The sequence below is a fragment of the Gossypium hirsutum genome, chromosome D11 (assembly GCF_007990345.1).
Source record: "Gossypium hirsutum isolate 1008001.06 chromosome D11, Gossypium_hirsutum_v2.1, whole genome shotgun sequence".
Taxonomy (NCBI): Eukaryota; Viridiplantae; Streptophyta; class Magnoliopsida; order Malvales; family Malvaceae; genus Gossypium; species Gossypium hirsutum.
In genome coordinates, this window is record NC_053447.1 from 31,636,848 (window position 1) to 31,650,531 (window position 13,684).

At 30.1% G+C, this 13,684-nt stretch overlaps 1 long non-coding RNA gene and 1 other non-coding gene across 3 annotated transcripts; both read left to right on the forward strand.

The window, feature by feature from the left end:
- The first annotated feature begins 392 nt into the window (after positions 1-392).
- On the forward strand, positions 393-499 carry LOC121223961 (small nucleolar RNA R71). Its single transcript, XR_005921425.1, has one exon. It is a non-coding gene; the product is annotated as a small nucleolar RNA R71 (small nucleolar RNA).
- Positions 500-9,674: 9,175 nt separating this feature from the next.
- Positions 9,675-11,660, forward strand: LOC107913382 (uncharacterized). 2 transcript variants are annotated; one of them, XR_001688515.2, is made up of 3 exons: positions 9,774-9,936; positions 10,205-10,651; positions 11,251-11,660. It is a non-coding gene; the product is annotated as an uncharacterized lncRNA (long non-coding RNA). The 2 variants fall into 2 exon arrangements; XR_001688514.2 differs by having other exon boundaries at positions 9,675-9,936; positions 10,205-11,660.
- Positions 11,661-13,684: the final 2,024 nt, after the last annotated feature.

Sequence of the window (13,684 nt, forward strand, 5' to 3'; positions counted from 1 at the left end):
GTTAAAATTACCCATGTAGTATATCGATGCTGGATTTGATGGGAAATCATTAAAAACATGATATTCTCCACAATAAACGCATGACAGCTCGACTGAGTTCATCTCTTGAGTTGTAGTGGGCTTCTTCATTGTTTTGATCATATTAGCTAAAGAAGATACCTGAGCTGTCAACGAAGTAATTGCGTCGAGCTCTATGGTACTAGTAGCTCTCTTGTACATCCCAACTCTTGTGGTAAGGTACTGGTAGTCATTGTTGGCAATCATTTTCCAAAATCTCATATGCTTCGTTGTAAGATTTATCCAACAATGTACCATTGGTAGATGCATCAACTATCATTCGCGTATGTGCATTCAACCCATTATAGAATATTTGCATCTGAGTCTAGTGCTAAAATCCACGCATCAGACATTTTCGAATTAAATCTTTAAATCCTTCCCAAGCTTCATATAACGTTTCATACTCTAATTGCTAAAAAGATGTGATGTCATTTCTAAACTTGGCATTCATGTTCAGTGGATTTTATCGTAGAAAAAACCTCTGGCAAATATCATTCCATGATGTTTGTAATGCCCCTAACACGAATCCGTCGCCAAAACAGGGTTACAGAGCATTACCAGAGTTTACAAATTAATTATCAGACATTTCATTTCATCTAGCATTCATATTTGAAACCAATCAAAATCATACATATTGCCTCTTAAACGAGCCCTCGAGGCCCAAATTTATGCATTAGAAACACATAGGGACTAAGTCGAAAACTTAGAAAATTTTTCGAAAATATTTAAAGTTTCCAACACTGCAGGGGTCACATGGTCGTGTGGTCATGCCGTGTGACTCACACGGTTTGGAGGCATGCACATGTCTTAAGTCGTGTGGGTATTTGAAATAGGGATACACTACCGTGTTTTAGCTCGTGCCCGTACCCGTGTGAGTATACTGACTTGGGTCACACGTCCGTGTGCTAGGCCGTGTAAGCATTCTGTTTTGTGCAAATTTACGATACAGGGGACACACGACCATGTCACTTGGCCGTGTCTCACACACGGTTGAGGCACACGCCTGTGTCTCTGCCCGTGTGGATGAAAATAGGTCATTTTACAAGCCATCAATTTTGTGTCTATCTACAATCAACATTACACATATCAACAAGTCATAATTAGACATTCAAAACAAGTCAAAATAAGTGGCTAAACTCAACACACTACATATAAGCCTTCATTAAAAAAAATACCTATTCATGTCATTATAACCAAAATCAAAACATTTGAAAATACTGATAGAACTGGTGGATAGTGTGATATATCTCCGACAAGCTTCCAACCCAATCGAGCTTCCGATAATCTGAAAAGTAGAAGAAAACAAATACATAAGCAATGAATGCTTAGTAAGCTCATATAAACTTTAATCATAATACTTCTTTTTCAAATATGAAATTTATACTTATCAAGAATAATCTAATATTGCTACCACAATATTCATGAAGTTATATTTAACAACTCACTAAGTGAATAAATCTACAGTATCACTTATACATAATATTCCTAACATAGTAGGATTTTAAACAACTTTAACTTTTCCAAAATTTCTTTATTTTCATTTGTGTTTCTTTACTTTCCACACTCATTCCATATGTATAACACACTAGTCATAAACATATCATTCAACCATAGATACAAGCTAGTGCATTTAAACATAGACCTTTTTCAAATTAATCACACGATAACTCATTTTTAGGAAATTGCATAACTTAAAACTTACCACTTTTTCATGAGCACAAGTATATTTTCATTTGAGCACTTACCCTTTCAACGCATCATATAATAAACATATTATCATTTAACCAGTAACTTGGCACTTGTCTAAGCGTCAACAACAACACTTGTTAGCAAACTTGAACATATTTCATATAAATTCAACATAGATAAACTTATTTTATCAACATATCACACTTGAGTTTATTACTTATCACAACTTACATAATTTTCATGTATCAACATATCAAGATATTGATATATATACATATCATGACACATATCATTCTCTTGCTGTTTCTTCATATACATATATCATCCAAAAACAACTCCTGTTATTTTACCATTCGAAGAATGACTTACGGATATGAGTACATCATTTTTAGAAGCCCGAAGGCTGAACAGAAGCTCATGAGAGCTAAACAGAAAGTAAACACAAAAGTTCACAACAAATACTGAACCTCGATTTACTTGGGTAATTTGCCGTCAATTCAACCTTTACATTTTCCGTCAATTCATCCATTACATTCGTAGTGCCATAACCTAATTATGGTCTTATCATCAGAATGTCATAGCCCAGCTATGGTCTTATATATAAACATTACCATGGTCCAACCATGGTCTTACGTTCATAGTGCCATAACCCAGTTATGGTCTTATCCGTCAATTCATCCTTTGCCACAGAATGATTGTACTCAATCCCGCGTTGTACTTGTTTTGAACATTTAATTCAATTTCATAATTTAACAATAATATTTTTTTTCAGTAATAGATATGAATAAATACATAATATCATTCATAAATTTAATAAATAAGCAGTAAATTTTAACCATACGAACTTACCTAAATTGAATTATAATAATTGCAGGAGTTCAGGGACTATTCCGCTATTTTTCCTTTTTCACTAGTATCTACGAAATCTTGATCTAAAATATAAAATTACTCATTCATTAGCATATATTTCAGTTCCAATTTATTTCACTATTTATACCCTTCATTTTTTTCAAATTTACATAATTACCCCAACTTTTACAACTTTTACAATTTAGTCCTTAACTAATTAATCTATCAAATCAACTAATTTTACTCAATTAATAATCTAACCAAATATTCTAGGCTACCAAAAAACCCTTAATAAAATAGAAATTTAATACCAAACCTTAATATTTTAACCATTTTCACAATTTGATCCTAACATCAATATTTAACAAAATCACTTTATAATATCACCATACAACAAAATTAAAGCTCTAAACCCACTTGATATTATTAATTTAGACAATAAAACAATTCATTTATGCAATTTGGTAATTTTTTACATTTTTACAAAATTACCCTTAAAATTTTACTTTTATTCAATTTAGTCCCTGAGTCTAAAACATGCAAATTAGTCAGTTTTAATGAAAACCCATGCCAGTTTAATATTCATATATTTTCCTCCTCCTCTCCATTCCACATCCTTAATGTATATAACATGCTTATATGTAATATTATCTATATTTCTACTATTTACTTATATTCATATCAAAGTTGTCCACTTAAGTCATAGTCAATAAACTATTTATATCTTGAGCTACAGAATTCTAAATTAAGATTAGCTTGATGTTTTTGAAACTAGACTCAAATATCTTTCTATCATAAAATTTTCAGGTTTTATAGTTTCGCCAATAAGTACAGTAAAATCTTCAAATTTATGATTGTTTTGCTGTTTGACAACTTTGACCTTTGCTTACTAAAAAGTAATTATCTCTTAGTACGGGGTTTGGATGATGTTTCCATTTGTTTATATTGAAAAAAGACTCAAAACTAATTTAAACATATAAATTTAAACCCCTAATTATTTTTTTATAATTTTTGATGATTTTCCAAATTCAGAACAGGGGAACCTGAAATCAATTTGACTCTGCCTCACAAAAATTCATATATCTCATAATATGAAATTATTTTGCTTACACCATTTCTTCTATGTAAAACTAGACTTAATAGGCTTTAATTTAATACTTTAATTAATCTATAATTAAATTTCTACATTTTTTGGTGAATTTTCAAAATCAAACTACTGTTGCTATCAAAAACTATTTTAGTGTAAAATGTTAATAACCAAATTTATAACACCCTCCTTTTCTTCCTCTACAATATTTCCCATCACTTACTCTTATTTCCCTTCACTAACAAATCAAGAATATAGAACCTTATATAACAAAATTCTACTTTAACATCATTTTCATACTTTTTCAATAATATCAAACTCAAAAATATATTGAAATCTTGATGTTCTTACCTTGTCCTATTGATTTCAATCTTTAACTTGATTTTCTCTCTCCCTCAGCTTCTATTTCTTGAATCTAACTTGATATTCTAGCTCTCCATTGTCTCCTTATTATTTTTCTCTCTTGGTAGCTATGGAAATTCTTTTGATTTCTAAGTGAAAATGGTGAATTTTTGGTAAAATGACCAAATTGTAAATAAAGGAAAATTTCTTTCTTCTCTTCTCTTCTCACGTGGGTGCATGGAAAGATGATGAAAATTCTTCATGTTTCTTTCCTTTTATACTAAATAAAATAATAATAAAATATATCATTAAAATATTAATAAAATAATATTTATCTAATTAAATAATTATAAAATATCATCAAAATATCTCTAATATCATCATTACCTTCTAGAGTTCTCTCTCTTTCTAATTGACCATTTTGCCCTTTATGATATTTTAAAATTCCATCCTTGAGTCATCATTTAAATTGATAAATTTGTGATTTAGTCCCTCATAATTTTTCACCTATTTAATTTTGTCCTAATTCATCCATTTTCCTTAGTTTCTAGATCATTCCACCTTTAAAATATTTGTACTATTGGTCATTCAACTTTGTTCATATTTACATTTTAACCCCTCAAATTTTGAGTATTTACTCTTGGGCAACAAAACTTTTCTCACTTTTGCAATTTAATCATTTCTTGAATTAATGTCATAATATACTTCCCAATGTTGACATAACTCAAAATTCTCTTTTTGTCACTTTATTTCCTTATTTTATTATATCAAGAATATTATCTTACTTTCTTACTGTAGTAATTTTTGGGGTATTACAATATCACTGTCCTCGATAGAAAAGCATTCAACTATGCTTTCGCACGATCTCTTAAAAAATATGGAAACATTTTAAGTCTCAAGGCGTCTTTAGGAACACCTTGTTGCTTGAACAAATCACAAACTTCTAGGAAAAGTCTAAACTGCAGTTTTGGATCTTCAATTGATAGTCTACAAAACCGGTTTCAGTTCAAACTATTGAGCTTGTATTTGTGGTCTAACTATCCCTGGATTCAAATCATCCAAAATTGGAACAACATACTCTCCAATAAGTCTGTCTCGGTCATTTTTCACCTGACGAATAAGAGGATTAACATCCTGACTATTTGGATTATTATTGCAACCAAGACCATTTGGATTATCATTAAGACCAAGATCATTCCGATTTCTAGCCATTTTTCTCAGTTCTTTTCACCTTCGCAAAGTTCTATCGATCTCAGGGTCAAAAGAATACTCTTTGTTAACAGGAATGTCTCTTCTCATGCATTGATGGAAAACCTGTAGAAATTAAATATAACTAAGTTAAATAAAATTAATGGGATTAAATAAAATAACCAAACCAAAGTACACCAAATTTTCGATCCTTAGAAACGATGCCAAAAACTTGTCATATGTGAATATGATATATGAATTGTGCAAGTATACACGTCAAATCAAGTAATAAAGTGATAGGTGAGTATCGTTCCCATGAGGATTGGATTGAGGCACAAAAGTGGTCAAGTTATTAAAATAAAATGCGATTAATGGTATGGTGAAACTATGGCAAGTATACAATAGCAATTAAAAGGAATAATGATGTATGCAATATGTGTATTTAATGAATACTTAGAAATGCTATGGCAAAACGAGAGTAGAAATGTAATGGCAATTATGAAAATGATTATATGAATAATATGTAACTGACAAATAAACAACTAAAGATGCGATGACAATGATACTACGGCAAAAGATAAGGGTTACACGATGTTGAGTGGGAAGGTTGGGATTACTAAAAATATACTTTTCCTGTCAGTAATGCCTCAGCAAAATCATACTTAACATACTGTTCAAAAGAGCTCTAAAGTTATCTATTTATTCTGATAGCAGAAACCTCAAGTTACCTAGCCTGTGTCTATAGGTCTTTAATATGGTACCCTGCACTATTTCCTTCTGTATGAACGCTACTCAATGTCTAGAGTCTACTACAAGTATCTATCAAGTACTTCCTTATACATTCAACCACGGTTTAACTAATCTAACCTTTTTAGAATTTAAATTATTTAAGTGTATAATGCACAGTCGACTATATCTAGGGATTGCTCACATACATTTTAAAGAATAAAAAATTGAATGAACAAGTAAAATAATTCAGATTTATACTGCAGCCATTAAAAACAGTTAAAGTTTCATCAAAGTAATCCCAACTTTATGACATTTAGCTCATAGGTCGGCAAATAAAGTTCAACTCAAACATCATTTTCATCACTGTAATTTAGGAAGGAACAAATTAGAAATAATAGAAGAACGTCGGGAAGAAAGCGTTCGCTTACCCTATCCACACTCCAACTGCGCAGTGTCTTGAGGTGGCTAGAGGGACTGCCTTCGTTTTTCCTTTTCCTGTCTCTGTTCAACCACTACCTTCTATTTCGCCTAAGGATCTCACCCTCCGTTCGCTCTTTAAGGTTTCCTCCTTTTCTTCTTCCTAAATTGTGTTTTTCAAGATAATTCCAATAGTCCAAGATATATCTTCTCCTCTTTTCTAGGCAAATTTATCTGGTACATGTAGAATTGGGCTGAAACTAATATGCACTGAATGCTAACTGGACACCTTTCTGGCATTGCTACGGTATATGATTTGGCAGTCTGACCACCCTTTTGCCCTGGTAAAACTTCACTCCTTTATTTCTTGTTCCTCACCATGCACCTGCCAATACCACAAAACATAGTCTTTTCACAAGCAATTAAAAGTACCTAATATTTAAACGCAGCTCAAGTTCTAATGCGATGTTAAAAATACTAATGAAATGTCTTAAAATGCAACTAGATGTACTTTACTTAATATAAAAAATATTAAAAACAAAAACAAAAAGATATAGTAAAATAATTATCTTCGAAAAGAAAAAAAATTTATGATTTCAATGTACTTTACTTAATATAAAAAATATTTTTATTCTCTAAAAAAAGTTGTATATGAAAATTAAAAGTTGAAGGGATTGAAGAGTTTGTAATGAAATTCTTATTGTAATTAAATTTCATTAATTAATACAATTAAACCATTTAAATGTTAAAAAACCATTAATTCATACAATAAAAAGTTGTATACGATAAAAAAGTTATATTTGGTTTTTAATATAAAAAATATCATTTAAATGGTAAAAAATTGTATATGATTTCCATGTAATAAACTATTTAAACGTTAAAAAAAACCATTAATTTCATTAATGGTTTCCAAGCAATTTAATTATTACAAACTTTTTAAACTTTCCATTACCTTTTCAATGACTTAATTAATGGAATTAATTAATGTAATTAAAAGATTTTGTATCAATTAAATAAACGTATAAGAATTTATTGCGTTAATGCAATCTTGCATTAATTAAATAAACGTTCTAGATTTGGTATCATAATTTTGCATTAATTAATTTTTATTATGATTATTCATGCAATTTAATTGATGCACCACAATTTTGTATTAATTAAAAAATATTTATTAATTAATTTTTATTGCAATTTAATGGATGCATCACAATTACTTTATCATTTTATTGTAATTACCTATGCAATTTAATTGATGCACCACAATTTAATTAAAAGACTTTCCCTTCATTTCTTTAGTTTTTTTCTATTCCTCTCTTCTTTTCACTAGTCTCGATAACAAGAGCACGCCGATAATTTTTTTTAAAAAAAACTACATTGGTGCTGATAAAAAGACCGTCGGTATACAAAAGAAAAACTATTTTTTTAAATTTAAATCAGTGTTGGCAACATGAACGTCGACACCAAAAAAGTAAAATATCAATTTCTTTTTAAAAACAATTGAACCGATGTTGGAAACAAGAACGCCGACACCTATTAAAATATTTTTTTCTTTTTTTAATCCCGGAATACCCATATATTTTAAGTGTAATTGAAAAAAATACATAACAGTGCCGACAAATAGATGTGAGTGTTCGATCGAATCAAATAAAAACATTTCGAGCTAATCGAGTTGACGAATTCTATTTTATCATCCTAACTCGATTTGAAATTTTCTCGAATCGAGTCGAATGAGATTAAATTAGAATCGAATCGAATTGAATCGAATATATTTGTTTGAGTTAAATTAAAAAATGATTTTGATGTAGGGGTGAGGTAGTTTAATATTTAGTTTATTCGAATTATTCGAGTTATTATAACTCGAAAACTCAATTCGATTTGAACTCGAAATTTGAAAAATTTTGAGTTGACTTGATTAATTCGATTTACTTGATTCAAATCATTCAAAATTTAAATTTTTTCGAGTTAGATTGAATTTTGCTCTCCCCTACCGGCAAACACACTGCTGACACAAAATTTATTTTTTATAAACCAAACAATCATTAGTAGGGGTGAGCATTAGATCGAATCGAATCGAATCGAAAATTTTCGAGTTAATCGAGTTTTCGAATCTCATTTTATCATCCTAACTTTATTTGAAGTTTTCTCGAATCGAGTCGAGTGAGATGGAATTCGAATCGAATCGAATCGAATATATTTGTTCGAGTTAAATTTTAAAAAATAATTTGGGGTCCTTGTAACCACTGTCACCCATCGTAATAAAATTTGCCCACCTTAATCAAATTTTTTATTAACTTTCATCACCTCATAATTTATTTATTAATTTTTTATATACTTGTTAGCTTCTTTGCTTGCTTAGTTGTTTCAATTATCTTCAGATTCTTGTCACTATGTATTTTGGAACTAAAAAATATATTAAATGTAAAAATATGATTTTTTCAATAAAAGTTATTTTAAAAATAAAATGTGAAATTGATACCAATATAAAATTTTAACAAGAATATTTTATGGCATAATTAATAATTCAATTTTAATATAAATATTCAATATGACTAAACAATTCAATAATATAAATAATATAAAATGTGAAATTTAATTTAATAATATAAATAGTAGATATAAATAAAATTATTACTATTTATGTTTAGTGATTTTTTTTGGATAATTTTGATTTTTAATTTGAGAGTAAAGAGTGAGAAGTAAAAGTTTAGGCGGAAAATAAAAAGTTTTGGGGAATAAAAGTTTGGGGAAAGTAAATAGGGGAAGTAAAATTTTGGAGGGACAATATTAAAAAAATTTTGAGGGGGGAGGGTTTGGGGTAGATGAGAGGTGGGATGGGAAGGAAATAAAAGTTTTAGGGGAAAAGTGGGAGATAGTAAAAATTTTGGGGGGAAATAAAATGTTTTGAGGGTTTTTGGGAGTAAAATTTTGAGAAAAAATAAATGGAAGAGTAAAATTTTGGTGGGGAATGGATTTTGGGTAGATTGAGAGGTTGAGAGGGGAGGGGAGTAAAAGTTTTGGGGAAAAAGTGGGAATGAGTAAAAGTTTTGAGGGAAAAGTAAAAATATTTGAGAGTTTGGGGAAAAATATATAAAATATTATAGTTTGATATTCAAATTATTCGAATTATTCGAGTTATTCGAATTCGAAAATTTAACTCGATTCGAACTCGAAATTTGAAAAAAAATTCGAGTTGATTCGAATAACTCGATTTGTTTAACTCGAAATTTGAATTTTTTTCGATTTTTTTGAATCTAATCATTAGGGAATGATAAAGGGTGGTACCTGTGGTAAGAAGGCCGGCACCACCAAGCGCCTTAGAAAACATGTCATTTTCATACAAAATTTTGCATCTGGGCTATTTTTATAAATAATCAATTTATTTGTGTCAATTACTATAAAAACCCAAATTTAATTCAGGGTTTGTAACTGTTTCAATTCTTTTCTTATAGAGTCGTTTCTCCTGCCTCTCTCTACCCTTTCACCTCCTACTACCAGAACATTCTCTCCTCCCATGGTTTCTCTGCAACCTAAAACTATGAGACGGACAGGCTTTCATGTTCTCCCAAGAACTAGACAAGGTTTGTTGCTTTCTTGCTGCCATTTTGGTTTTCTTATTTATTTTGGATTATGAGTGATTTTAGAGTGTAGCATTGTTGTTCTTGGATTTTGGGTTTGTGTTTTTTTTTTCAATTTGCTGTTCTTGGTTCTATTTCATAGTTTTTATGTGAAATTTAGACAGCTAGTGGACCATTTAGCATGTTGAGGAGTTTTCTTCAGCTTTAATTTCAATAAAAATTAATTGTTCCATTTGCGATGAGACGTGGAACTAAGACCTGTTTCTTTCAGGGTTGTGATCCTTTTGCCATGAGAGGTGAAAAAAACAAGGCAGATAAAACCCCGATTCTTCCACTCGAGAAATCTGCGAAAACTCTGAGGCTGCCAATGGCAGTGTTGTTCATATCCATGCGGTTTGTCACCAAGAACAAAACATAGACCCCAGAAAGCTTAAACGGCCAGATCTTTTCTCTCTTCTTTTCTTTAACCTACCTATATACTTCCTTTTCTTTTCCATGTCACAGAGATGTTGTGTAGGCCATTTCAAATCGTTTCTCTGCTCAGAAATTAATAGTCAGGAAGCATCAACATCTTTGTGATATGGAAAAGAAGATGAAGGAGTATTTAAATTTAATTTCAAAAGAGGAGAGAGAGTAAATAGATCAATAATTTAAAAGCATTTAATTGATGCTGCAGGAAGGGCGTTACCTTTTTCTTCATCCAATCTAAGGCAATAAGGTAATTGTTCGATTTATATAATTATACTTCAGTTTGGTGTTGGTAATGGTAATGATGACAACTAAAAAGATTGTTATTTTTTTAAAATTCAGAGGTGGTGACCCAATGATAATGGAGTCACCAACGTTTACTAGTCAAAATATGCATAATTTTTAAAATAGATTATTTTTGTAAATAATCAAAAGTTTTGAGTTATTTTTATAAAAAAACCTAATTCCATCATTCAATTGATAGAAAACTACAAAAAACAGGTATTGATTAAAATTCAATTCGATTATGTTTAAATTGCCTTGTAATTCTTCAATATGTAATGTTGCTTTCAAATAGCTTAAACAGAGGGGATTATGGCTAGTTAGAGAGACAAGGTAAATGTTTAGAATTCGATATGTTTTATTTTTAATGGCATGTATGTACCATATTATTATTATTTTTTAAATATGTAAAAGATACATACTATAGGTAGGAAGTTGGAACCCATCGTGTTGAGTATTTTCTATTTGTATATATCCGTATATATACATTATGTGTTATTCATTTAAAGTTTTTTTAGTGTATTGATATCTTCAATCTGAGAGGCGATGTATTACATGCACGACCAGGTTGGTAATGTTGAAACTTTTTGAAAAATATGGTGTTGCTTCTTTGAAAAATGGTATGGGAATCTGAAATCAATATTGGTATGTCATGCATGACTTGTCCATGTCCACTTCTTCACCTACCATAAGAAGTTACCGAGCTAGAAATGGGTGGATTGCTACACAAGGCATCAACAATTCATAAGTGAACTCCGAGAAGCATGGTTTTTATATTAATTTGAGTAGGACCGGTTAGGATGTTTATCACAGAATGAAGACACATTGCTTAAGGAAACCAAATTATATCTCTCATGTTTCATATGAACAAGCTTTTGCCTAGAAAGTCCTTGAGTCCACTGGCATTGCTTCAGGGGCTGTATTTATTTTTGTCGTTTTAGCCATGGTAAACATAAAAACCAGAGTTAGCCTGAGTAGTTTACGTTTTACTTTTTTTTTTCCATTGCTTGTTTATGTGTCAATTAAAAAAAAAACAGCATGCACATGTCATTGAATAGAACTATACATATAAGCATGTGCCTTGTTTATATATTAAGTAGTTTTTATACCCGAATATGGTGTACATAATATGTAAAGTTATATTTATTAATTAGATTTAGACCGCGAAGTTGTACTATAAATTTTCAAAATAGAGAAAGATAATGTAGTTTTAGCATAAATAAATGTACATTTTTCTCACTAGTAATGAAAAAGTATGTGAAGTGGAACCAAACAATTGCTAGTAATAAATATAAATGAACCAAATAAAGGGTAAAAAAGTGTAATACTTTGGAATTTACGTAAAAAACAACAGAAACAAAGTTAACTTTAAACAAAGCTTGAAGTAATAAGATAATCTACACAATTATTTGAAACGGAATATAGTTAAAGTGTTAGGGACTAAAAAGGAAAATAAATAAATTTTACTTGATATTTCATAATTACGTAAAAGTTAATGTGTTATTGAATATAAATAAAAATGGTATATGAATGTAAAAAAATGTTGTAGAAAAGTAATCTTAATCAAATAAATAATATTTATAATAATGTCAAACATATTAAAAGGAATAATACAAATATTACTTTCTTCAATTAAGCAATAATAACTTGGATTCCATCCACTTGGCCAGACAATTTTTTGCTAATTTCTTTATTGTTTCCTATCTAAGGACTTATGTAGCTAGAACTAATGTGTTATATATATATTTGTGTACAAGAAAACAATAAAAAAAGGTCGCATTAATCTACTAATATTTAACGGTTTGTCAACAAATAGTTGTAAGCCCTCATTTTGGTCAAAAGTCAACTTTGTAATGTAATAAGCTTCCACATTTTCTTCTTTGCGGATATGAACAAATTCACATTGAATCATTTTTTACAAGATCTGCGGAATACACATTGTAAGTGCTAAACTGGGACGAAATTGATTGTCATGCCAAACTACCCCGCTAAACAGCATTGCCAAAATCAGATTGAATGCAAAATTAATAAGACATTTCTATAAGCATTCAAATTGGGAGGAAATTAACTGTCAAGCCAAACAACCCTGCTAAAATTAATTGAATGCAAAATTAAGAGAACATTTCTATAACCATTCAAATTGGGACGAAATGGATGTCATACAAAACTACCCAGCCAAATTGCCTTGCAAAAATTTGATTAAATTGGGATGAAATGGACTATCATGCCAAACTACCCAGCCAAATTGCCCTGCAAAAATTTGATTGAATGCACTTTAAGATGACATTTTTATAAGTATTCAAATTGGGGCGAAATAGACTGTCATGCAAAACTACCTAGCCAAACTGCCCTACCAAAATTGATTGAAAGCAAAAATAAGAGGATATTTCTATAAGCAATCAAATTGAAACAAAATGGGTTGTCATGCTAAACTACCCCTACCAAACTCCCCTGCCAAAATTTGATTTAATGTAAAATTAAGAGGACATTTCTATAAGTATTCAATTTGGGACGAAATGGACTGTCTTGTCAAACGAACCTGCTAAACTGCCCTGCCAATATTTGCTTGAATGCAAAATTAAGAGGTCATTTCTGTTAGCATTTAAATTGGAACAAAATAGACTATCATGCCAAACTATTCTGCCAAAATTTGATTTAATGAAAAATTAAGAGGATATTTTTATAAGCACTCAAATTGGGACAAAATTGACTGTTAAGTCAAACTGTCCTGCTAAAATTTATTGAATGATAAATTAAAAGGACAGTTCTATAACTATTCAAATTAGGACAAAATAGACTATCATGCCAAACTACCCAGCCAAACTGCCCTACCAAAAATTGGTTAAATATAAATTTAAAAGGACATTTTTATAAGCATTCAAATTGGGACGAAATGGACTGTCATGCCAAACTACCCAACCAAAATTTGATTGAATGCAAAATTAAGAGGACATTTCTATAAGCATTCAATTTGGGACAAAATGGGTTGTCATGTCAAACT